The sequence below is a fragment of the Dioscorea cayenensis genome, chromosome 2, assembly GCF_009730915.1.
Source record: "Dioscorea cayenensis subsp. rotundata cultivar TDr96_F1 chromosome 2, TDr96_F1_v2_PseudoChromosome.rev07_lg8_w22 25.fasta, whole genome shotgun sequence".
Lineage (NCBI taxonomy): Eukaryota > Viridiplantae > Streptophyta > Magnoliopsida > Dioscoreales > Dioscoreaceae > Dioscorea > Dioscorea cayenensis.
This window is the reverse complement of record NC_052472.1, coordinates 3,192,778-3,220,003: the sequence shown is the minus strand read 5'-3', so window position 1 is coordinate 3,220,003 and position 27,226 is coordinate 3,192,778. Positions and strand designations below refer to the sequence as shown.

The window sequence follows — 27,226 nt, the reverse complement described above, 5'->3', positions numbered from 1 at the left end:
TATCTCTTATAGCATCACTTTGATTTGGGTGAAAGATGAGAGGAGTAATTTTGGGTTCCACATGCTTTTCATGATTTGTAAATAAAAAATTGACATTGACATTGACATTGATTTGGGTGAAGATAAAAAGAGGAAATTTTTTTATTTCCTTCTAATTATTACTTTTTTTAGGCAAAAATTGATTTATTTAAAAAAAACCAAATTCGTGAACTAGCCAATTTTTTATTAACATTGAAAAACTGCCTCGATAACTGTGCATACAAATTTTCTTCCAAGCGATACCGATGAGCTTCGTGTGCATCGGCACAACAATATCCATCGCCGAAGCAGGCATAATAGAGATCCATGTATGCTTCTACATCGCCAAATAACATCTCCATCCCCTTGCAATTAGGGTTAGGTCTGGTGCTAGGATTTGGGTTTCTTAGAATCCAAGATGCTCCTCGACCTCTTCGGCGGTGGAGGTGGCGGCGGTGGTCATCGGAGGGCTTAAACAAGGGGGTATTTATTTTCTTTTGGTTTACCTTTGTCCTTTTCATTTGATGCTGATCACAGTCTTTTGGATTGCTCTGCTTAAGATGTGTACGTTCATTGTTGGTGCGCCAATGAGGATGTTGGAAGAAATGAGAGATATGGTTCACTTAATAGTTTATGCCAAAGTCTTCACTGTTGTACTCCGGTCAAGCTTGGCTATAATGCTAGTAGGAGAACACATGACATCTCGTATGATGCTTAGTTCTTAATATTAGTGAAACTTGACATGATTTTAAATGCTTTGGTCGTATTGGATTGGAATGCAGACAGTATATTTTTCTGTACTAGTATTTTTGTAAGTTTTCTGTTATCTGCAACATATGTGAAAAAAAGTGAGTGTTGTTCTCTTAGCATTGTCTAATGAGTTCTAGTAGTGCATGTCATGTAATACTTTTTGTTTCACTTGGTACTGAGTGCTTTATTTGTTGTTTAGGTAAGAATGGTTATCGATAAGTTCGGTATACTAGCTATTCGCAATTCATGGTATGATGCAAGACAAATCGCTGATCATGTTTCTACAAGGTTACACAAAGGTGAATTTCTTTGTCTATTGGTTATGAGTTTGTCACTTGTGATCTCACTGGAATGGAAAGTTTTTCGGTCATCCACTTATCCTCATATGTTGTTTTAATCATATCTAAGCAGCCACTGATGTGTAAAGGCTGGGAAATGGCTCTTTTGGAGTACACAATGGCCATGCTTATAGATTCTGCGTCGAAATCAAAGCCACCACTAACTAGATGACTTGCTGAGATCTCATGCCCTTGCAGTTAGGGTTAAGGGAGCTTAGAGTGAGCATGAATGAGGGAGCTTTCATTCTCACTGGCTATGTTTTGGATTTCTCATCCTTATTGAAGACATCGCCTTAGCTGCTTAAGGTATGCATTGTTTAGCATTGAATGTGTGCAAATACAAAAGTTATAAAATGCTTGAAGCTGCAACATGCTCTGTAAGTTTACCGATTGGACAGAGCATGTTTACAAGAGTTTACCTTTCTTTCCCAGGTTGCATCAGACTTTACCTTTATTTCTTGCATGATTTTGATATTGCTAATATTTAGAAGAGTTTTGCTTGTGCTGCAACAAGTGAAGTAGACGCTGCTTGATTCTTAGTTTACATTTGTTTTAGAATTGGTGCCTCATATGTTGCTTTTCTTATTTGTGTTATGGTTTTTCACAGTCCAATCCATTTATTAGTTAGACTAGTGTCACCAGAGAAAGTTTAATTTTAGAACAATTGCATAATTGGATCACCATAGAAACTTATCTCATAATCTATGGGGCTATTAAAATATGAAATCATACATATACTTGCATAAGATCCTTCATGAGTAGTGGTTCTATTTGGATTGTAGTTTTAATTGGAAGAAAGTCCCTCCTTTATCAGGAAAGTGACTAATTGAACTGCACTGAGCCAGTAGAGCTTTTGGACTTGGTTACCTTTTTTTTCTTGGCAAGTGGTGAGTCTTGCCATAAAGAGTGGGACATTAATAAGGATTAGTCCAGTAAGGCCTAGAAGAAGATACATAAGAGCAATTCTGAGGAACTCATGCCTCTTCTTACCTGTTCAATCCTTCATGATGTGTTTATTTAATTTAAAATTTTAGATGGGCCTATTTTCATGTATCTTGTTTAGGTTGAAGAAATGATGCAATTCATCCTACACCATCTTGATACCATTTATGAATTATATAATGACAGATGTTGGAGCTCCTTCAACAAGCAAACCTTTGTGTTGCAGCAAAATTTGAAGAGAAAAGGTATTTGTCAGGGAAATTACTCTTATATTGTCTTTGATGTATTTCATTTTCTGTTTCTGCTATACACAGGAACTATTACACAAAAAAGCCTTGAAGGATTTAGATGCCAAACTATAGGAATAACAGGTTAGGGTGTTCTCCAATTTCATGACCTCTTGGCCTACTTGCACTAAATGAAAAATTATATGGGTAGTTTTGGATCCACGGCTGGCCCAATAATCATAAAATTTCAATTACCCAATTGGTAAGCTTGCAGAGCATATTGCAGCTTCAAGCATTTTATAAGCACGTTGCTTCCAAATGGTGAATGTGTGCCACTTATTTGACGAATTTGGAGTGAATTGTATTCCATGAAGTAATTTGTAGCTCTTATGCATATGCTTTGATTAATACATGTTGCATTAATGTAGGCAAAAAGGCTTAAGTTAATGTTCTACTTATGGCGTTTAATAATGGCCCATGCATATAGATCATGTTTCATATATTAAATTTTATTTTTGTTGTGTTGTTTTACCAACCAATGCATATCCTTTTCTTCCATTGGGAGTGTTATAGATAATTGTGATTTTCAGCTTAGGTACGATCTTCTTTAATTTGGTGCTACCTCATTCCTTTCATTGGTTGCTTATATGTGATAACCATTTTGTTATGATGCTCGACAACAATTCAAACAAATGCATACATTAAGAGAATACTTGCAAGTTTTATACAGGGATTAGGAATGACAACTTTTTCAGAGCTGCTAGTTGCATCTACTCAAATTTTTCTATCAACTTATCAACCAAATGACTGATAGAATAAAATCTTTAGATGAATTTGGTCAGTTGTTATTGTTGATGGATCTCAAATTCAAATCGTGATGTTTTGGATGGCAATCTTTTATTGGACATTCTATTACTGATTTTTAAGAACATTAATATTTTGAGATCATGAGTATTTCAATTACTGAGTCTAACACCAGGAATGAAACCTATATATTGAAGGAACAGGAACCTGATTAACTAGAATAATTGGTTTAAGATCTATAATGTTATGGGTCAATTTTTGTTATATCCACTTACCTGATTAGGTATGAAGAAATAAGTTGGCTTATGAAAGGATAGATTTATCTAACTAATTAGGAAAACAGAGTCTATGTCTAATAAGAGTTTTTTCACATTGTTTGCTAAATAAATAAGTACATTGCAATGCTTTCAAAGAAATAAGTTGGAATCCTATTTTATCCATAAATGCTTCACTGATTTGGTTATATCTTGTAATTTGGTTTCTCTTCAAGTGTTTTCATTAATAAACATTGGATATACACATAAAACCAATTGCTTAGGTCTAGCTATGGAAATTTTTGTTTAGTTCATGGTTGATTTTAAATGGAACTCTTTTTTTTCATAAAACTTTTTTTGTGAAGAAGGATGTTATAATGCAGCCATATCTCTTTCAACTTCATATTAACAGTTGAAACAGAATTGACTAGTTATTGTTCTGCTTTGTTTGAATACTATCTATAATACCCTTTTGATTTCACTCTGTAGGTTAGGCTTATCTTGTTGTCCATTTTAATAATTTCATATTGGATTGAAAAAAGTTTCATTGTCTAGAAGAGGGTGATGATAGGTCTGTCTTCTGATTGGTTGGTGGACTTAGAAATGTTAAAATATATTTACCATATATCTTATAAAATCATCAAATGAAACATGCATGTTTCACCTTTATGTCTTTCCCAGAGAAATATGAAAGTTGCTTTTTTTTTTAGCCAGAAATCTCACTCATGTTCAGATGTCATGTGGTCCTACTGGCACGTTCCATGTCACATATGCCCATCATTCTGATTGCTCTGTCTGCTGGTATATATCAAGGTTGAAGCCAAATTCATTTTACGATTGTTGTATAAGAAACAGGGGCTGGTTTAGGGGGCTGTACTTCCATGAGTGATATTTCTGGCTGTTCTCCTTTCAACTTAGTTATCTCCTTTAAAAATTTCATTGCCTTTTAATTAGTCCAATTAAATATATGAATACGTTGAATTTGCTGATTAATTCAACATTTGTATGTATATGGATATTCAACATATAAGTAGGTCCATGCAAAGACTTATTTTCTTCTTAAACATCAAGGTATTAATCTCTTGCATACTCACCCGTCTCTACGCAAAATACATTGACAATTAATAAATAAATAAATATATAGATAAAGGGTGCCCATTGGATTCGTATTTTTTTATTTAAGTTTTTTTCCATATACCTTATGTTAGTTATTGCATATATACTATAAAATTAACATTGCATGTATCATTTTGGAAATCTTTTTCTATTGTCAGTATATATATACCTCGCCTATTCAATTCCTGATCCTTTTTTATTATTTTTAATTAAACCTATAGATATATATATATATATTAAATTCCCTACTCTAGTTAGTGATAACCTTCCTTTCGCTTATCATATTTTAAATGAATTGACTGTAGAATTGAACAAAAATGGTTCCATTTTACATTGACTTAAGAACATCGATTAGGAGCTTAATGAAGAGTTTGTGAAAAATAATTTAAAGTGTGAAAAGTAGGAGGAATACGCCATTGCTTACTTTAATTGTCTTCCCATCAATTATTGATGGGGCAGGTGCTAATGCAATTTTGAAATTAATAGCAAAACTTTCTTTGTCCAAAATTAAAATTTTATCTGAAACTAATTGAGTTATGCACTTTCATCCTTAGTTGGTAGAATAATTAAAAGAAAAAAAGATGATAATTTCCGTCACTTGTGTTTCTATTACTGTTTTGGTGGCAGTGCTCCTTGGATTTTGTGTAGGATGTTTGTTTATTGTGTCATCTTAAATTGATTGCTGGTAATGTTTTCAGCCTGCAGAAAGTGGACTTGGTGGGTTTTCGTTGAAATTATATGGAAAATTTGGAAGGATTCTAGCTTTATATTATAGTGGCAGACTGAGAGGTGGAGTTTGATTGCTTTGGCATCTCAATGTCTGGGATGTATTGAAGTCCTGCAATTTGAACAAATATTAACTTGTTTTGGAAGACATTATTTGTAAGTTGCCTACTAAGGCATCTGAACCTCTACATGGATCTGGCAGTGGGAAGTTTTATGTATCCCATACTTGAACAAGCATATATATATAACACATTCAAATGCAGTACTAAGAAACATAAAATCAATTAAAGTATAGCAATTTGACATTGTAGAATATAGTGCGAGAAATATAAATGCTAACTATTACTTATATGCACACTATTGGATCCACTTAGAACAATTTTAAAATATTAGAAGTAAGTTTACGTTAACTTTTTTTATCATTGTCATTCCTCTTGGGCCCAATCAAAACGAGTCTTGCCTTGTTTCAAAGATGTATTGAATGTGTTACTATCTGAATAGGCTTGAATAATTACACTGTAGGATATCCACATCCTTTTTCTCATTCTAAAACTTGTTTGTCTAATGCTTGTGTGTATATGCATGTTTTTCTTTGTGGTTTTTTGTTAGTGTTGTCACTATGTTGCCTTCTTGATTGGGATTGGTTAGTTGTGTTGATTTGTTGTATATGCTCCTAGTAAGAGTTAAGAGGCCCTTCTAAATTATGAGTATAGCCCTTTCCTATGAATTTGGTCAAAATATTGGGCAAATTCAAGTTGTACCTTTTAGCCATAGCATCGTCATCCTTAGTTTTCCTTTATGTAGTGTGATCTATTTAGGAAGGCAGAAGATATAATCTAATGTTATGCACAGGCATCCATTCCAAACAAATTTATTTTTGTATGTCTGGGAAAGGTGGCATCTTTAAACATTGGAATATAATAATAGATGGATATAATCCTTAATTTTCTTGATCAACTCTTACTCTATTAGTTCACATTGATAGAATTATGATATCAATGCAATGCATGTCTGTGATTTGGTCTCTCAAGGTTAAAGCACAACACATTTTTATCATTCAAGTCCACCGCTGGAACGGTGAGATCTAGTCTTTGCTCTACTACATTTAGGAAATTATTATTTCAAGTTTGTTGAACTTCTCACTTTCAACTGTCAAATCTTTGTCCTTATTCTCTTTTAGCCTGAATGGATGGCACCAGAGGTGTTGCACAATGAACCATCAAATAAGAAGTGAGTCTCCTATACTATAATTTAGTGATCCAAGTAAAACTAATAAAATATTTGAAATGTTGATTTTTGTTGGTTGGTGCCAACATTTATTATTCATTTCATCTTAAGTTTCATGAATTACCTATCACAGACTTCAACTTTAAAGAAGTTTTTAAATTTGTAGCAAGTTGATATTTTCCTAATTAACTTAATGATTTTTCATTGGAAACTAGAGTTGACTATGAATGTCTAGACATCTTTGGAAGAATATTGATAGTATAAAAAATTATTAGTGTTTTCCATAATTAAATGGATTCTTTCATCGATGAACGACATCATGGATGTCTTCAGAGTAGTAGTTCCCTGGCTTTATTGACTATTTATGTGTTCCCACCGTTGTGTCATTGTAGTTGTACCGTGTCTTGTTTATTTTTGTACATTTTTTTAATATTGTTTATTTCATGTTAGTGAATTTTATCTTTCTCCCGTCTCTCTCCTTGTGGTCATCTCATGTTATGTTTGTTTTATGCATTTTTGTCTCTGTGTGTGTTTTTTTCTTGTTTTTGATACTTTATTTTAGCCTAACAAAATTGTCATTTATTCACTTGCTCAATATATATATATATATATATATATATATATATTTAGTGGTTCAATTCTGCCTATCTAAAAGACTATTGGGAAACTAGTACTTCATACATTTTTTCCATGTTATTAAAGGAATACCTTATCTATTATTTAAGTGCAAACTCAGTAATTAAGTTTTAAAGACTATTCTAATTACCATTTTCCCCGTACCAATTCTGACCACTCCCCCCTCTTTTTACATGCCAGAAATTCTCCCAATTTTTCTAACAAAATCTTCCGTTTTGATAATGTTTGGCTTAATTACGAAGGTTGCCATGATAGTGTAGCTAGAGCTTGGTCAGATGTTACTTCCAATTCTCCAATGCACTCTTTCATGCACTTTGTCGCTCATACTAAACAAAACATTCTCAGGTGGAAAAAGATAGGCTTCTGTCACATTGATGTTGAACTCGCGAATATACAGGAACAGATTAAGAAAATGGAAACAGCCGATGAGTGGCAAATGGATGCTTGGTATGGGGTTTGGCTCCGGGCTTTGTACAACAGGGGACATCAATACGAGCTATTTTCACAACTCTGTCAAAATCAGACAACACTTGAACAAAGTGAGAGAGCTCAGGGGCATCTCTAGTAATATCTTTTCAAATCAAGTTGATATTGAAAACTGTTTTATTCATTTCTATAAAAATCTTTGGACGTCGTCTACTACTCATAATTCTAATTTTTTCTTTAATGCTTTACCGGATGACTTTCCCACTCTTACTGGCATGGACAGAGATTTTTTGTCTAAACCCTTCTCTGTGGAAGAGGTTTACAAAACTCTCAAATCCATGCCCTTGGTAAGAGCCCTGGGGCGGATAGTATGAATTCTGAATTCTACTTGTTTTACTGGAATATTGTTGGTGAACATCTTTTCAAAACAATCTCTTTTTTCTTTAACATTGGCCAGCTCCCTCACTCTTGGGGTAAAACTTATGTTGCTCTGAACTCAACTTCTTGTCTAAACTCAACTTCTTTCTCCTTTATTGTAAATGGTCATCATACCTCCTGGATTAAGAGTAGTAGAGGAGTCTGTTAAGGTGACCCCATCTCCCCCCTCCTCTTTATCCTTGTTTCTCATAACCTTACTGCCATTCTTAACAAAGCTCTTCAGCTTGACATGATTCATGGTTTCAACCAAAATCTTACCAATAACTTCAATCACCTAATGTTTGTGGATGACCTAATTCTTGTTACCAAGGCTACTAGGAGAAACGCCAGGAACTGTCTCTTGTGTCTCAGTGTCTACTATTCTCTTATTGGCCAAAAACCTAATTTGTTGAAATCTACCTTGTTTGTTCCTTCTTGGTGTAACTGAAAGCTAGCCAATGCCATCTCTAGAATCATTGGCATAAAGTTAGGAAACTTTACTTTTACCTATCTTGGGATCCCCATTTCCCCTAAAAGATTGACAGCTAATCAACTCCAATTCATTCTTAATAGAGTCCAAAAGATTATTCATTCTTGGAACCATTCTTCCATTTCTCTTGCTGGTAGAACAACCCTCCTTAATAGCACTATCTTTGCTATTCCAAACTACATCCTTTCAGTCATGCATCTACCTGTTTCTATTTTGGACTGTATTTCCAAGTATGCTCGAAATTTCCTCTGGGGTAGGAACAACAATAATCAGGGTTTCCACTCAATCGGTTGGACAGTTACTACGCTTTGCAAGCTTGAGGGGGGTCTTGGTATTTGTAATCTTAGGCTTATGAATTACTTTCTCATAGCGAAAAATGGTTTTGCTATTTTAAACTTTGAAGATAAAATCTGGGTTAGCATCTTTAAAAACAAATACAGTGGTTGGCATCTTTGGAATCCTGAAAACATTTCGAATGGTTCCTGGTTTTTTAAATCCATTTGTAATTCAGCTAAAATTCTGAGGCTGAATATTAAACTTCTTTTTTGCAACCCTGAGCTAGTTGATATCTATAAGGATGCTTGTTTCTTTGATCTTCCAATCTCTCAGAAACCCACATTTCTTAACAGTTCTTTGAATTTGGAAGATATTAAATTTTTGGACTTGTTCTCTTCTGAAGGTTTTTGCTTAAATGCTTTGGAGAGCTTGTTTCGCAGCTTCTTTGATTTGGGCCATATCAATGACATTCAATACAACAATGAGGAAACTCTGGTTTGGAAATGGAACATCCTTTCCTGCAATATCTCTATTGCTTCTTCGGTGTATAACTACCTTAATAGAAAGAATTACCTTCATGATTGTTGGGATGGTTGGTATGAAATTTGGAGACTTCCTATTATGCCTCGCATCAAAGTCCATCTCTGGAAACTTGCCATGGCAAGCTTCCTACTTATGCTTATCTTTACAATCTTAATATTGGTCCTAACAATCCTTGTCCTCTTTGTAGGTTGGAGGCTGAAACATCCTAGAATATAATTTGGAAATGTCCTAGAATTTTACAATGCTGGCATGATCTATTTACTACGCTTGGTCTGAAATCATATTTGTTTAACTTTCTTAGCACAGGTTCCTGGCTTGTTGAGATTAAAGACCCATGGTCTAAGGCCTTCATTGCAACTGTCACTTGGCTCATTTGGAAACAGTGATGCAATTTTATCTTTAGAAATGAGCCAGTTAATCCCTATGTGATTATCCCCCGGGCCTGGTCTCTCTGTTTTGACTTCATCAAAAATTCTATTAGAGATCGGGCTCTCCTTTGTGCAAACTCAAACTCCATTCTTATATTTACTGATGCATCTTGGTTTGCTAGCTCACTGGTTGCAGGTCTTGGATTCTTAATTCTTACTAATTCAAACCATATTCTATCAGCAGGTTCGATGGGCACGTGTGCTTCCTCTCCAATTCATGCTGAACTAGCTGCAATCAACCTTGCTTTTCGGACCTATATCGACAATGGATGGACACCGAACCTGTTATTGCTCGGGTGTGGCTCAAATGTTGAAACACTACAATGGCAGCATTGCTTGGCATATCACTGTTGAATTTCAGAATATGAAGACGAACCTGGAAATGTTCCCCATTGTTGCAATTGAAACCATCTCTCGGAACCTTAACAATTTCGCTGACCAACTTGCAAACTTTGGGAAATCTAATCCACAGTTTTCACTTTTCTTCAGATGTATGGATAGGCCATTTTGGACTGAAGAGCTTTGTGCACTTCATAAACTACACTTTTTAATGCTCTATTTTTAGCTTAGTTTTTCTGTTTTTGTTAGCCTTTGTGCTTTCTTGTCAAAAACAACCTCAGTAATTAAATATGCACCTAATAAGAAAACAATATATGTGATTTGTCCATAAGGAAGAACGACTTTCAAAAGCAATCTAACTTTATTTCCCAATTAGCTTAATAATTCTTCATTTGAAATAATTATTTAATATATTTTTTATATTTTGTTAAAATAAAAATATTGATGGTAACTTCAGTTTTTTTGGTTGGAGCTGTTAGAAAAATCTTTTCATCTGTATTATGCAACCATAGTCAAAATGCCAACTTATAAAATAACTAGATGCTGGAACGTTATTTGATCAGTGATTATCATGGCTTTAAATGTCGGCATGATTTTACAATTGTTGAAGCGGAGGGCTCGTTTATAACAACATACTTCATTTTTTTTTTCATTAGAGAAAGCAACGCTTTTGAGGTTTGGCTCGAGTTCACTATATCTCTTATTTTTAATTTTCAATAACAGTTTAAAAGTTTGACATGTATTATAGATATTTTCAATAGCTTAGATTTTGATATGTTCAACATGTGTCATGCATGTTTTTAATACCCTGAATGAAAGAATGATAATGTGGCATTGTTACATATGTGCCTGCAATACTGTTGCCAAAACTAAGGCCGTGTTTGGATTAACTTATTAAAAAAGTGTTTTTTTTTAGTTTAGTAGAAGTGCTTCTAGAAAAATGTGGTTCTTCAGAGTAAGTTAAGCACTTTTTTGCATTTTGTGTTTGGATTAGCTTTTCTATAGAAGCAGAAGTTGTAAAAATAAGATAAAAAAAACAACTTTTTTTTAAAAGCTGGTTATGACCAGCTTTTGAAAGAAAATTGCTTTTTAGTTTTTTTACAGTTTCTACTTTTGCAGAAAAAAAGCCAATACAAATATTTTTTTTTTGAAACCAGAAATGTTTAACTTATAAAAAAACACTTTTTGCCTTTAAAAAAGCCAATCCAAACACCCAAAATCTATATATGAAACAGTGAAAGCTTTTGTTGAACCATTTGATTTGTGAATATTTTCATCTAACAATGGTTTCTATTAAGCTCCATGCAAAATTATGCACGGGCACTCTGTTTTCAACTTTGTATTTTGCTGAAATGTTTTTACTTTAAGGACTTAGAAAATAAAATGCTGGAAAATCTCCCAAGCAATGAAAAGGTACCACAAATTTATCAATCATCTATCCAAAGAAAAGAAAAGAAAATCAATGAGTTTGATAGTGTGCTTGCACGTGATTTTTTATTGCTACTATCTTATTATCATTTTTGTCACGTACATAATAAATTAGTGGTTTATCCACTTTATTAATAGTGTTGCACATGATTGAGAAGAAATATTCAATCTATACTTCTTTGAAGAACTATTCAATCTATTCAATCTTATGCTGCCTGACAACCACCTTCTGGTTTCACCTTCAACTCCCTCATTAGGACTTACATCCAGGACCATCTCCCTCACCACGCTTTCTTCCTCTTCAACCACATGCTTTCACAATGCGTTTGTCTTTCAAACAAATTCACATTAACCTTAGTCCTCAAAGCCTGCTCCCAGATGTCAGCACTCCGAGAAGGCATGCAAATACATTCCACGGTCCTCAAAATCAACAACTTGTCCACTGATGCCTACGTCCAGAGCTGCCTCGTTGATGTATATGTGAAATGTGGCCCAATTGATGTTGCACGTTAGATGATTGATGGAATGCCTGAAAGAACTGTTGTTGCTGGAAACTCTATAGTTGATGGTTATGTGAAATCTGGTGACATGGATTCTGCATATAGATCCATTATAGAGATTCCTGAGCAGGGATATTGTCTCTTGGAATTCTTTGATTGGAGGGTGCTTGCAGAATTCTCTTCCGAATGAGGCCCTTGCGTTGTTTCTTGAGTTGCAGTTGTCTGGTCTCCAGCCTGATGAACACACATTGTCTATTATGCTTTCTGCAGTTTCTGATATTGGTCTACTTGTGGCAGGTAAGATGGCTCATGGGTACATAATGCGCCGGGTGTTATCTTTGAATGGTTCTGTAGGGGTTGCATTGACAAACATGTACACTAAATGTGGGTCACTGGACATCGATGATCACAGGACTGGCAGCACATGACCTTGTTCTCGCTATCACTCTGAATCCTCATGGAAACTCTATCATGCATCTCCGACACAGTACAAACTCTTTTTCAAAATGCCAAAGCCTTCATTTCCGAATCCATAGCCGGGCTAGCAACACATTTGCCAACACTTGCCTGGGAGCAACACGCACACAAAAGCACCATAGGAAAAATAATAATTAATAATGACACCAACATTAGAAAAATGTGTCATAAAAATCTAGACAAAATAATTCATCCCGAAGAAGACTAGATAACCAATTGGGAATATACAAAATTGTGATAGAAACATGACCTATCAATAATTGTTCTCACAAAAGACCTATTTGTTACTACTGCTCTGTGATATTATACTTTGTTTTTGTTTTCTTGTTTCACCTGCCAAAACAAGGGGAAAAAAAAAACACACACACAGGCAATATCAAAAATCACAACACATACAATGTTAGGTCCAAGTTTCCACATTAACAAAATTAAGGCTTTTAAAGTTGGACAAAGGCCACAATTAATGCAAGTGATATTAACAGATAAACAACATTTTACATACATATGCTTCCAAATAAAACCTCAGTGAGTTCAGTTTGAATGAAAGATACAACTCAACAATTAATGTCATCAATCCACCCAATAATTAATGTCATCAATCCGTGAACTTCCAAGACATACTTAATTTAGAAAATACATAAGATAATAATAAACAAACCCTGAATTTTCAAACCAAATAATAACATGTTCTCACACCGGCATATATTAGAAACCAATCAAAGTTTTCATATTTGAAAAGGGAAACTAAAAACAACCCAATTAGGAGCAATCCAAAGCATAATCATATAGTAAATTTGATAGATCACTAATTAATTACAACTGGAATTCGCAGTTCTGAGAAGCTCCTGGAGAAGAAAAACCAGGAAATTAGAGACCTATCAAAGGATAGCATTATTTCTCAATTTTATAAGTTGCACATTGCATTTGAAAACAAAAATGGCAAACAAGAGAAAATGACTTCTTCAATCTTAATTGGTGTGATCATAAGATGATCTCTAACTTCGGAAGACAAAAACAGACAAAGCTTAGACCTTTCATTCACTTGAACTAATTGAGCCTACATCAATCTCATCCTGCAAAGACATGAATATTTAGCAAATTAATCATTCACATTAAGCTGATAATGTTCCTAGTTTTAGTTAGACACTTGTACATCTACTTCCATGCTTCAAACAATGTTCATGCGTTTTAATAATTTTTTTTTTAAGTCTTGGTGTTATAATGGGTGCATGCCAAATTATATAGACTAGCATTCAAACAAGATTAATAAGCTACGGAAAGAGGCATAAATGTGCAATGTTAATTAATAAATGTCCCTTCCAAATTGAGATTCATAGAGGTATACAGATGTAATGAATATTAAAACAAATATAAGAACTCAGCATGAATTGGAATATATATACATATATATACAGATAAGTGTTTATTTATATGAAGAACATTAATATTTGAAATGACTTGTCGAATTAAATATTAAGAAAAGCATGAAACTTACCGGCCAAATTTAGGTGAGATGGGATGGTGGCATCATCCCACTCTAAGCTTTCCCACCAATTCTCTCTCACAATGAATGCCTATCATTCTTTGATTGTTGTTAATACCACGCTTGAATGGAAGCTTCTGAAAATTAGAACATTGACGAACTGTCAACTTTGAAAATTTAGGGAAATCCAATGCAAAATTGCTTATGCTCACAAATTTTGGTAGCTTTACTAAATATATAGAAAACAGGGCAGGGAACATAGGACGTTGCGAGACTTCTTGTTGGATTTCTCTGTCGTCGATGTAAAACAATGTTTTCATCTCTGCACAATCTCCTATACGTAAATAAGATAGACATGGGAGATGCAGGACCCAAGCAAAACTTGGCAAATTACATTTATATATAATTAACAACTCTTTAACATATGAAAATTTTTTGGAGGTGATATATCTGTCCAAATAATATTCTGTAGTTTATGAGCATCACTGCTTTCGAGCCAATTGAGATGAGTCTCACTTCCATTCATCACAATCTGCTCAAGCTGTGGACATGATTCGATTATTAGTTTTTGCAAAAATCTTTGTAGCTTAAGGTGTCAAATGAAAAAGAGATGATATCCAAATTGTAAGTATAATACCCAAATTGATCCTTCTACTTTTATCTCTCTTCCTTTTTGGTCTCTCTACTCAAAAATACTCCATACTAGTCTCTCTACTTTTGAAAATGTGCCAACTTAGAGAGAAATGCTCTCAACTAGCCCCTCCATTTTCGAAAATGGGACTAAGTGGGCTCATTTTCAAAAGTAGAATGACTAGTTTGCAGCATTTCTCTCTAAATGGGAACATTTTTAAAAGTAGAAGACTAGTCGTGAGCATTTCTGAGTAGAGAGACTAAAAGGGAAGAGAGAGAAAAGTAGAGTGACCAATTAGGGTATTATACCCAAATTGTATAGACAAAGCTGAGCTGTTAGCAAACGTGAGAGTTATTGGAGAACCTCTTGTGATGCTACACGCATTCCTATTGCTTTGATCTTTAGGTGTTTCTTAAAGAGCTTTAATTCTTCCGGTTCTACCCACCCATATGGATATATGTCAATGACCTTAAAATTTTTTAATCTTGACATGAGACCATTTTCTACCTTGCTAAGCTCTGTAACTCCGCATAACAGATATTGCAATTTCTTCAAATATACCAACTCCTTTGGAAGTCCTTTGGAAGTGATGAGATCTCTGTGGATGAAACGTTTAGGTACTGTAAATTAACCAAGAATTTGATGTCCTTTGGATGCTCTCTATTATCGGTGCATGAAAGTTCCAAAAATATTAAATTTGGCATTTGCAGAAAAATCCTTTTGGAACATTTTCCAAATAATAACTATCTTATATCATTAAACATAACAAATCAGAACACTGATGTGACAAAATTGGCAAAAGCTCCATGTGGCCGTGCATAATCACTTTGTTTGCATGTTTGTGAAAATGACCCTAAAACCATCCTATCCATATTCAATTAACACTTAGTTGCTAAGTGTTGAACAATTTTATAAGCTAAAACAATATGGTATTTTTTTCACTTTTGTCCTTTTTTTTAATTATTAAAGTTTTTTTTGTTTTTTTTTTAACTTAACTTTTATATAATAAATATTATTGCTTTTTAAAACGTATTAATTTTTATAAAACCTATTTTTTTAAAAAATTATTATTAAAATAGAAAGTATTACACATTTATAAACCTAATTTCTTCTAATATTCTTAAAACTTATTTGGTTTAATTTATTTAGATATATAATTTTTTAATTTTGCTTTCCCCTCATAATAATTTTTTTTAAAAGAAAAGGGTAACTTGAGAAATATGTATCGGAGGTAAAGTGATAGATAGGAAGTTTGAACTTAGGAGGCATAACACATTCTCAGACGCTGTTGTAATAAACAACCTTGGTATTATAGAATTACTTGCCTAGTTTGGAGTAGAAATATGTAGTTTGAATGCAAATTTTTTAAAGGGTAAACAACACAAATGGTCACCCACCTATTCGGGTGTTTCTGTTTTAATCACCCACCTAAAAAAAGTTACGATTCGATCACTTATATTTGTTATTCTGTTTTTTTTTTAGTCACCAAGCCTTACGGTGTTGATGGGGAGCCGACGTGGCTTGCCATGTCGCACATGCTAAGCCAAACAGGTTAACACATAAGCCACGTGGATGCCACGTGGACTCCAGCCCTTTCTTCCCCCTTTCTTTTCAGTGGACAACTTTATACTTGCTGTGTGAGACAAACAACTCATTCATCTTCTCCGAGAGCAATCTAACCCTTTCTTCTCCATCAAGAACACTGAATTGCCCCATCGCACAACGGCTGGAGTGGATGCCACGTGAATTTCCCCTTCTTCCTTCGAATGTCCTTTCCCTTGTTCGGTCGAGAGAGGAGGAGCTTTAGGCGAGATCATTTATGAAGTTAATCTCTATGGAAGAAGAGAAATATGCCATTTTATATATGATTTTCTCTAGTACAATCAATGAAGCAATACACAATTGAGCTTGTGAATTTGTTTTTGTCTTTTACAGTCATTGTAATTTTTTGTTTTACAAATGTGAAATTGGACTCAATTTTCTCTATTGTAATTATATGGCTTATAAATGAAGCTATGAAATCTCTGGAAGGTTATAAATTTGTGCTTACCTTGGATGTTTAAATAGGGAAATACTCCACATGGGCAAGGTAAAATTGCTTTTATCTTGTGTTAAATCCCTGCATAAATTAAAAGCTTCTACAAAAATTCAATATATATGTAAAATATAAAATACCATTCAAATTTGGAACATTTTGTTCATAAATGACCATTCCCAGTAGCCATATGTCATTTGTTCACAAAATACAAAACTCCAGCCATTGTGCAGCTGGGTAGATTAGGGTTTATGATGGAGAAGAAATGATTAGATATATGTACCAACCTTCTCTTTCCATTTGCAATGCTCCACTCTAGTTGTTGTGCAGCTGGGAAGATTAGGGTTTGTGATGAAGAAGAAAGAGTTAGATTGCTCTCGGAGAAGATGACTGAGTTGCTTGTCTCACACGGCAAGTATAAACTATCCATTGAAAAGAAAGAGAGAATAATGGGCAGGAGTCCACGTGGCATCCACGTGGCTTATATGTTAATATGTTTGGCTTAGCATGTGTGACTTTGCAAGCCACATCGGCTCTCGTTAACGCCGTAAGGCTCAGTGACTAAAAAAATAGAATAACAAACGTAATTGATTGAATCGTTACTTTTTTTAGATGGGTGATTAAAACAGAGACACCCGAATAGGTGGGTGACCATTTGTGTTGTTTACCCTTTTTTAAACTAACATGTTATTAAAATAAAAATTATAAATAAATATAGTTCTCAAGTTACCATATTTTTTTAAAAAATTATTAAAAGTGGGAAGTGAACAAAAAAAAAATCTATATTAGAATAAATTTAAAAATACATTAAATGAAACATGTTTTAAGAAAATTAGAAAAAAAAAGATTTAAAATGTGAAACATACTTTCTATTTTGATGATATTATTTTTAAAATAAATTTTTTTTTAAGAATTAATTAATTTTTTTAAAAATATTATTATTTAAAAAAGGTTAAAAAAGTAAAAAAAAAAAAACAACATTTAAATACTTATAAAGAAAATAAGGATGAAAGTGAAAAAAAATATCATGTTGTTTTAGCTTTTAAAATTGTCCACTCAACACCTAGATGCACATTCGATATGGATGTGAGAGTATAATCTTTCCAATTTTCAGAGTCAAAACTTACCTCCACACTATTTTTCCCCTAAATAGACCTCCTGTCCTTTAGCGGGTACTGTTTGGTGCTCTCTAGTTTGTCTTACTCCTTATACCAGTTTGTTTAACTCTTTTCATATAAAAGATTTAATTTAAGTTCTACTTTTTCTTTTTTAAATAAAAAATTTCAACTTTCCCTTTTTAAAATTTATTAAAAGAAATCTTCTAAACTTTTCATCATGAACATACCCTAGCAGATTCATCCAGCTTACCGTCTTAGGACCTACTGACCCTTTCCACATTTGTACTGAGGCGATCCTTGTAGAGTCTCCACCTTTCGAATCTTGGGCATTTCATTTGGATGAATATGTGTTTTAAAATAAGGAAGTCAAAACTGAGGTAAGATTACTATTATATTGCAGGCCACCTCTAATTACACGAAGATCTTGCTATAGCTCAGCCCACTTCTAAGATCTTTGAAAACAAAAATCATTTTTTAAGTTTTTAATAAAATTTCATGGATCAATAAAAGCTATAATACCAAGATAAAGCCTTCTATCCATATGTTGGGGACCCTATTAAGGGTTTACCCCTGCACGAGGAAAGAAACCGTAGCTCTGGTACCACATAGATTCTGGATGCCTTTCAACTTACTTGGGGGATCATCCAAGTAAAGTAAAGGTTATGAGGGCGGAAACTTTAGCTTAGAGAAGAGAGTAGGGAAAGAGAGAAAGATTCAGAAGTAAGAACAAGGGAGAGAATGTATTTAGAAAGCTTGGTATTGTCATTTCAATTTACTCATCCTCTTACAAACACCAAGGGGCCTTTTATAAGCTCCAAAGACTTAACCCTTAAGTAACTAAACTCATAGTTAACTAACTTAACCATGGTTAAACACTATCTACAATAGTTGATAAGACACTTACCAAACTGAACCACTCACAAAACCATAGCATTATCCTTCATTTGGATAGTGGAATGGGGAATGAAAACTTTAGGGAGGGGGATATGAATGAAAACTTTGGGGAGAGAGATGTAAATGAAAACTTTGTTTGGTTGAGAGAGTAATTCATCGGTAATGGAAAAAAGTAGATAAGTAATTTATTAAAAATAAGAAAAATAAAAAAATAATATAGAGAGTAATTACATTTGTGCCTTTAATATAAACAAATAATACTAAATAGTATAGTGAGTTTTTGTTTAATAATAAATAATTTTTATTTATAACAACATTTTGTATTATTCATGTTAATTTTTATAATTAACTAATTAAATTAATCAATTTTTTTAGTTATAAAATATTTAATTATGTTTAAATATTTAATTAAATTTCTCAATTTATGATTTAATTATTATAATCAACGGTTAATTAATTAATTTTCTTTATTTATAAATATTTTAAATATCATTTATTAATTTTAATATTTAAATTAAATATTTAAATAACATATCTTCATTTAATAATTATTGGAATTAATTATTCTAATTATTAATTAAATTAATATTTTTTAATAAAAAAAAATTGGAGGGGTAAAATGGAAATTTCCCATAAAAATGGCCATCACCCCAAATTTTTATTTATTTAATATACAATTATTATCTAATTAATATTAATATTATATATTAATTGTGAGAGGGTAAAATGGACATTTCATGCCCATTACCCCTTCCCTCCCCCTCATTCACCCCAAAATTGGGGGGATTAATGAGGATCACCCCCGATGGGGTGATCGTTGGAGGGTAATAATAACATCCAATGCACACCCAAACATGGGTGTGCATTGGGATTAGTAAACATCCCCTCTAGAGGGGATGATTACCTCCATCCAAAGGGATGGTTAGTAGATAAATAGGCCAAAGAACTGGGACTGAACACAGCAGTGCCTTACTAATGATGTTGGTGAACCGATGAGCTTGGAAACAGTGTATCTCTCCATGAACTCACTCATGTCAAGCAGTGTATCTCTCCATGAACTCACTCATTCATGTCAAGCTGGATCATGGCTTCCTCTGAACCAAAATAGTAAGCAGCCAAAGCCTTGGCCAATTCAGATTTCCCTACACCAGTTGGACCAAAGAATATGAAGCATGCAATTGGCCGATTAGGATTCTTAAGACCAACCCGGGCTATGCAGGTACATAAATAATGTGATTAATATCAAAGTACAACAACAATATCTATAGGAGTTATTGCTAGCTAGCTCCAATTTAATTTTCCATCTCCAATAACACACAATATATATATACACTACACCATTTTTAGGCTTTAGAGACAATCAAATAGAGGGGTTTTAAAAAACCACCTCTATAATAAAATAGGTTTTTCTTTTTCATGTTTTTAGAGCCGGTTTAATTAAACCCTTCTACATAAAATTTGTTTTAAAAAATAAAAAATAATTAAACCACTCTTTTCTCTCTTTCTTTCTCTCTCTCTCTCTCTCTCTCTCTCTCACGCTCTTGCCCTAATTCTTCCGCCCTCTCCTCATGCCCACCTCCCCAAACCTCCTCCGTTGCTGCCGCGGGTACTCTTCTCCTCCTCGCCGCCTCGTCAGCCGACCTCTCAAGCCCGACCCTGTGGTCAGTCCCTATCTCTCAGTCCAAGACCTTCCCGGAATCCCTCATCGAGGATGAGAAAGTCCGCGCACTCGAAGACCACCTCACCTCTGATCCAGATGACATCAAAGCCCTCCGATCACTACTTGAGCTCAAAGTGAAGACCAATCTACTCCCCGACGCTATTGCCATCATCGATGCACCTCATTGCTCCCGAACTTGATGACAAGGACCTCCCCTCCTCGGTCTCTTCTCTCTTCTCCTCCCTCTTCTTCTTACAAAGATATTCAATGTCCAGGTAGATAATCTTATGATTTTTGGTGGTGTGTGCAGGTCAAAATCATATGATGTTGGAGGTGGGAATTTGTTAATCCTTTTGCTTTGGAATATCAAAGTCTGCCATCCCTTTTTGGCTATAAACGAGTAAATAATATTGTACCCCTTTGTTATGTAATATTTGTCTTGTGCTTCAAGTTTGGAATCTGCTGGGAATAGTAGGAGTTATAACAGACTTTTTAATTTTCCATGTGCTCGTTCTTGGTAAGTTAACATTACTTTCTTCCGATCACTAATCGCTGCAGTTTAAGAGATGCTTTGTTCTTATAGGATGGAATGCCCCGCATTGCACTTGTCTATGGAAACCGTGTTGTTTGGTAAAGCAAATCCTCTTCTTTTTTTGGTAGAAATAAGTTGATCCGAGAAATTGATGGTGTTATTAATTTCGAGTTGAATTTATATATACATATGTCTATTTGGTAAGATTTCTTATGACTAGCCCTTATCTACATATTGCAATATAATTATCCTTCATGAAACTTAAAATTTCATACATAAAGTGTTGATGGTAATATTTTAGATGTTTCTGGGTTCTAGGGAGCTCAACCATTTCTAGGCTTTCTTTCCATCTACATGCAGTATCACTTGAAAATCATTCCCATGAAGATCAGAAGGTTGATCCTATTTGTTGTTTTTACAACGGCTTGTCTTTATCTCCATTATAGATTAGTTATCATTCCCTTAAATCGTTTAGAATCATATTTTTTTCTTTGTTGGTATTAAGATTCTTAGACTCTTTTCTCGTGCAAAAAATATTTTTAATCCTGTTGTACACATTTAATATCATTCACGTGTATTATCATACGAAAGGTTGGGCGAGATGGTTCAACAGATAGTCAATGAGCAGCTTGGAAAAATGCTTACTTGAACTTAGTGGAAATCATGCTATAATTGTCATGGATGATGCTAACATTCAACTTTCATGACGGTTGGAAAATAATCCATTTATTGGCCATACTCGGGTTTGCCTCATTACAAAAACTAGTTTTGAATAATCTCTTTTTCTTTTGATGCGACTTCTTCATGAGAGCATCTATCAAACGCAGTATTTGATCAATTGATTGGTGTTTATAAGCAAGTGAAGATTGGTGATCCTTTAGAAAAAGTACCTCATAGGGACCATTACACAATCCTGCTTCAAAAGAAAACTACGTCAAGGGTATTGAAGTTATTAAATCTCAGGTATAGCGGATATCTTGATACTAAAAATGCATCTTTTATTTTCTTTCATTTGGATTATTATTATTGTTGTTGTCAATATGTTCATAAACAAACTCCGAATGTTGCATTGTATACTCTCTTTATATATACTAATTTTTTATGACCTACAAGTATCATATGCTTGCTGATAGTAAAATAGTCGTTTACTTGTAAGGATAGGTATCTTCTTCTAGAAGTCTGCTGTGGATTTTAAGATTTTTATCAATACCAGTATTTATTCATCTTCACCATTACTTTGTTTGTAATTTTTTTTTGTTTAAAAGTATGACCATGCTACTCAACCCATTTTTGTGCGGGGAGGGAAGATCCCATTTGGCGGATCCGTTATAGAGGGAGAGAGTAACTTTGTTCAATCCACAATTGTGGAGATTTCTTCGATGCACTCGTTGTTATGGAGGAATAATTTGCTCCGGTCCTCTATGTCATGAAATTTAAGGCAATGAACCCGACTTGTGGGTGCTCTTCTTTTCTATGATTTTCATTCATATTTGTCCTCCTTTTATTTGTCTATCATAATCATTGCTTGTACCTATGCTTGTCATTAATAATCCTGTATGATAAATGAATTAATATCACTTGATCTCTTTCTTCTATAGACTTTAAAAAGAATCAATTGAGATAAACAACTCGAGTACCACAAGGGTTAAGTCGCTCCATATTTACACGCAAAACCGGAAAATAATATTCAAGTGGATTGGGCATAAGTACAAGCGTGGGTCTTTGTCTTTTGGCCATCACTTATGAGACATAGCACATATGAATGAACTTGTATTGTCTTGTCTTTTCATCTTTTGTTGTAAGCTTTTCATTGTCTTGGATTCTAGTTTTAAGGTGTATGTTAAAAAAACAAGTGGGGACGGAAAAAGGAAAAAGAAATTTTTTAACTTGAAAAAGAAATCTTTATTTTTTTCTTAGTATAAAAAGATTATCTTTGTTGCTTTTGTATGTATGCAAGTATGCTATCATTATCATTAGCAAGAGTATCTGTTATTTATATTTTGGAATCTAAAATCTAAATTTGTTTTTGTCCTTGGAAAAGAATAAAGTGGTATAGTTTTCATCTTAATTGAACAGGTCCATTAGAAAGCTTGCCATTTTTCTCCTCTCCACTGATTCTATTGTGTTTTTGTGTGATATGCGAATCACTTGGAAGTGATTGCACCATTGTGAATGTAAATATTCCTACAAATGGTGCTAAAATTGGTGGTGCTTTTGGTGGTGAAAAGGGCTGGCGATGGCCAAGAAGCGTAAAGTGACTCATGGAAATAGTACATGTGACGTGCGACGTTCTAAATGGTACAATCAATTAGGGGAGTGAACTTCCTTTGGCACAAGGAATAAACCTCGGCTAAATTTTGCCTCAAGTAATATTCAGCTTCCTTGTTCACACATAATTTACTATTTATCATCCTCAGCATTTCTCCCCTCTGAATCATTACATGCTACTCTTGCATGCACCTACATTTTTTCATTTTTGTTTTCAGGTGCTGCGCCATGCATCATTTGTCTAGATGAAGATAATGTTCCTCCTATACACCCTTTATGGACTGCACAACCTAGTCCCATGGTAAGTTAGTAATGTGTAATATTTATAAACATGGCGAACTCTAAAATTAGTGTCAAATATAATAAAGGTTGTCTTATACCTCATTGGTACTCATTTGGAGACAAATTTTTCTTTTCTATATTTTTTTAAAGAAGAGTTGCGGAGCCGGATAATCATCTACCTAAATCCATTAGAAGCTAGGCTTTTATGTAGTTTTTCATATATTCTTTTTATCCATTAGCTGCAAACGAAAAGAATGCTTTAAAGTTTTTAGATAATAAAAAGTCTAAGAAAACTTCACGTAATTTTGCGAGGGATCTTATATGCAAACACAAGACACAATAAGAAATCAGAGTTTGTTTCGATGAATTAAAAATTCAATACCAAAAATGAGATAAATTAGGGAACCAAACTATTGAATCGGTTATTGTAAAAACTAATTTTAGTGAGACATCAACATCTTGCTTGTCAATTGCACTTTCTCTTATTCAGAAATTCAAAAGTAACTTGAAACAATTGTCTTGTTGTCCATGTGCATGTATATAAATGCATGAGAGTGAGAATCTTCAAATAAACAACAATAATTCCAATAATTATACACATAAGAAAATATCACTATAAGATTGCAAATTACCTCATGAATTGATTTGTCTGCGAAATGACATCCATTGTGATCGGTTAAACAACTTGTGTAGGGTAGATATATAATCATGTGGGTGTCTATATATATATATATATATATATATATATATATATATATATATATTTAGATTGATGATATTTGAAAAAGTTTTAATATTAACTTTGAGATAGAAAGACATTCATGCATATATTTAAAGTAATTACTCAAAGGCTAAAAACTTTTTCAGGTTTTCATTTATTAGCCAACACTTCAAATTATTTGATTCAAGGGGTAATTGATTGACTCATCAACTTCTATTTAATAACATGCATATTTAAACAGGAAAGCTGGAAATGCTCAACAAGTTGCTATATCCACTATTGCAGTCACACTTATGATCAAAAGCCCATGTTTTTCTGCAGTCACCTCCTCCACAGGTACTCCACAAACATGAATTAGAGATTGATAATGTTGCTAAACAAATAAACCCCACATTGTTCCTGCTATCAATACCCCACATTGTTAAAAAGAAAAATGAGAATGATAATGCTTTTTAAACTAACTATGATGTGCTTGTTATCAAAATAGATCCTCATTTGTTTTTTTATTCTCAAGTTTCTCGTTTGTTGTTGGTTGATTATTGTATTTGGTATTCATAATATGGTCAAAATGTGATCTTTGTGCTCTTATTTGTTGTTGTTCTTCATTGCCAAGTTTCTATTGCGATCAAAAATATTATCTTTGAACTTGTTGATATGTGTTCTTGATTTTAACTCTCTCTTTGTTTGTCAACATGGTTTTCTGATTTGGCATTGTTAATGGTAGTGAAAATGTAATCTTTTGTGTTTTATAAATTGTTAATTCTTTAGTGTCAAGTTCCTATTCCAGTGGAAATATATCTTTGAACTTGTTGATATGTGTTCTGGTTTTCAACTTTTTTTCTTTATCAACTTGGTTTTTCCGATTTGGTATTGTTATTGCGATCAGAATGTAATCTTTTGAACCGATTGATTTATGGTCGTGATATTGTTCTTATTGATTCCCCAATTTCTATGGCAGTCCAAATTTTATCTTGTATTGATGTTTGCACACAATTGTTATTCCAAAGCCTATCAACTGAACATTATATTTATTGGCAACCATTTAACTTCTTGTTACTGACTTTTATGATGAAGTAATGATCAAAAACAAGTAGCTACTCTGAATTTGTTACCTGGAATAAGTAAGCATCATTTTGCATAAATTTTGCAGAGTGGGATGATTAGGATGATGATGATGTGAATGATGAAGTCTCATTGCAGTTGAAGAATAAGCTTGATGGCAACTATGAGAAGAAATAGACTATTGAGGCATGGAGCTTGAGAACTAATGAATCAATTGGTTGTTTTTTTTAGCAATTCTCTCTTAAAATATCAGTTGTCGTGCTAAACTAAGAAATATTTTTATGTGAACCATAATCTAATTGGTTGTTTTTTTAGCAATTCTCTCTTAAAATATCAGTTGTTGTGCTAAACTAAGCAATATTTTTATGTGAACCATAATCTATAACATGTTTTAGGTTTCTAATCTAGAGTTTCCAAACACTTGGGCTATGGTTTAATAGAGTTTGTTTATCAAAGAATTCAGAGTTCGTATTTTATTTTTCTTTTTAAGCTAGTGAGTTGAATTGCTAGTTTATTTTGACAAAAAAAACCCTGAATTTATGTGTATTTCAATATTTTATTTTGTAAAAAAAAAATAAAATGTGAGTTTTTAATTAATTAAAAGCAGGTTCTTTTAATTGATTAAATAATATATATTTAATTTAAAACTAATTATTAGGCATGTTTTTTAGGGGGTTATAACCGCCTCTCAAACAATAATTATAATTTTAAAATTTTAATTGTAGAGGCGGTTATAACCGCCTCTAAAAGTATAAGTGTTGTTATTTTTAAAATTTTAATTGTAGAGGCGGTTATAACCGCTTCTAAAACTATTACTATAATTTTAAAGTTTTAATTGTAGAGGCGGTTATAACCGTCTCTAAAACTATATGAAATAGTTGGTCTTATTAATTGTAGAGGCGGTTATAACCGCCTCTATAGATAAAATATATTTTGAGGCGGTTATAACCGCCTCTAAAAACCACTTCCTTAGCTGTTAATTTACCCCAACGGTTGTATCAAACCAGCTTTAAACTCTAGAGCCGGCTTAATACGAGACGGTTTAGAGGCGGGTGAAAAATTCACCGCTACAGCTATAGAGGCGGTTTTAACAGCCTCTATAGGTCTTGAAAACTGTCTCCAAAGCTATTTTTTAGTGTAGTGATATATATATATCACTGAATGGCTTCTTTTTCAAAATGAAAAACATGCGTGCATGTTTGTAAAATCCAAGAAGAAACTTGTGGAAATTAAATTATACATAGCTTCCCTTTTCTTCATGGTTGACTGCATAACTAAACCAAAAGGTCATGAAAAGTAAGAAACATGAGTCCTTTTTTTTTTTTTCTAATTATAGCCTAACTTAAACCTTGTTGTTATTCTTCAAATCAGTTTAATTTCCCATCTTAAGCATCACAAGTCCACTCTTTTTAATTCAATACTTTATAGCAGCTCAATAGAAGTAGAGAAGTTAACTAATGGCCCACCTAAATTGACATAGATGAAGAAGTTTCAAGTTAGCCTTTTCTTGTAGATAATCTCAATCTTCTATATAAAACAATGTTCTTGTTTTTATATTTATTAATTTATTTATTTTCATCTAAACTGTGTGTCTCTTTCCTCACGTTATCAATGATTTGTGATTGTTCATATATATATAGCTATTTAATTAGCTAGATTGAGATCATGAAAACAATAGAGGAATCTTTGTCTTGGTAAATAGTCTTTGGTTTGCGTCATCACATGGGAAAACCATTTAAATTAATTCACATATTTAATTCGTGTAGGAATAAACTAATATTTGGATAAGGATTAATAATTAGTGGAATAGGATTAAGTTTAAACATGTCTTAATCTTTCTTATCTTTGGATAGGATTTGAGGAATAATAATAATAATAATAATAATAATAATAATAATAATAATAAATAACTTGGAGACCCTCCTATGCATGAAAATCAATACTAAAGACAAGTCTCATTTAGTGCAAGAAGTACAATAATAATAATCAATACTCTGCATAATTGCAAGAAGTATAATTATGTACCTGCATCCACCAGCAAGCTATGGCCATGGGAACAAACAAAAGCAGAACCTGCCAAGTGACCTTCGTCATTACACCAACTATGCCGAGAAGTTGTATTGTTGTATGAGAGCGATATCAAGATCCACAACACTTTGATCAACAGAGACCTGATAA

At 33.3% G+C, this 27,226-nt stretch overlaps 1 long non-coding RNA gene and 1 pseudogene across 4 annotated transcripts; both read left to right on the top strand.

The window, feature by feature from the left end:
* The first annotated feature begins 239 nt into the window (after window positions 1-239).
* On the top strand, window positions 240-7,586 carry LOC120277069. Of its 4 annotated transcripts, none has more exons than XR_005541459.1 (6): window positions 240-501; window positions 579-701; window positions 968-1,067; window positions 1,180-1,412; window positions 2,235-6,405; window positions 7,384-7,586. It is a non-coding gene; the product is annotated as an uncharacterized LOC120277069 (long non-coding RNA). The 4 variants fall into 4 exon arrangements; XR_005541462.1 differs by having other exon boundaries at window positions 240-701; window positions 2,235-2,293; window positions 5,148-6,405; XR_005541461.1 differs by having other exon boundaries at window positions 240-701; window positions 2,235-2,293; window positions 2,363-6,405.
* A 13,730-nt stretch (window positions 7,587-21,316) lies between these two features.
* LOC120279769 lies at window positions 21,317-25,313 on the top strand (annotated as a pseudogene).
* Window positions 25,314-27,226: the final 1,913 nt, after the last annotated feature.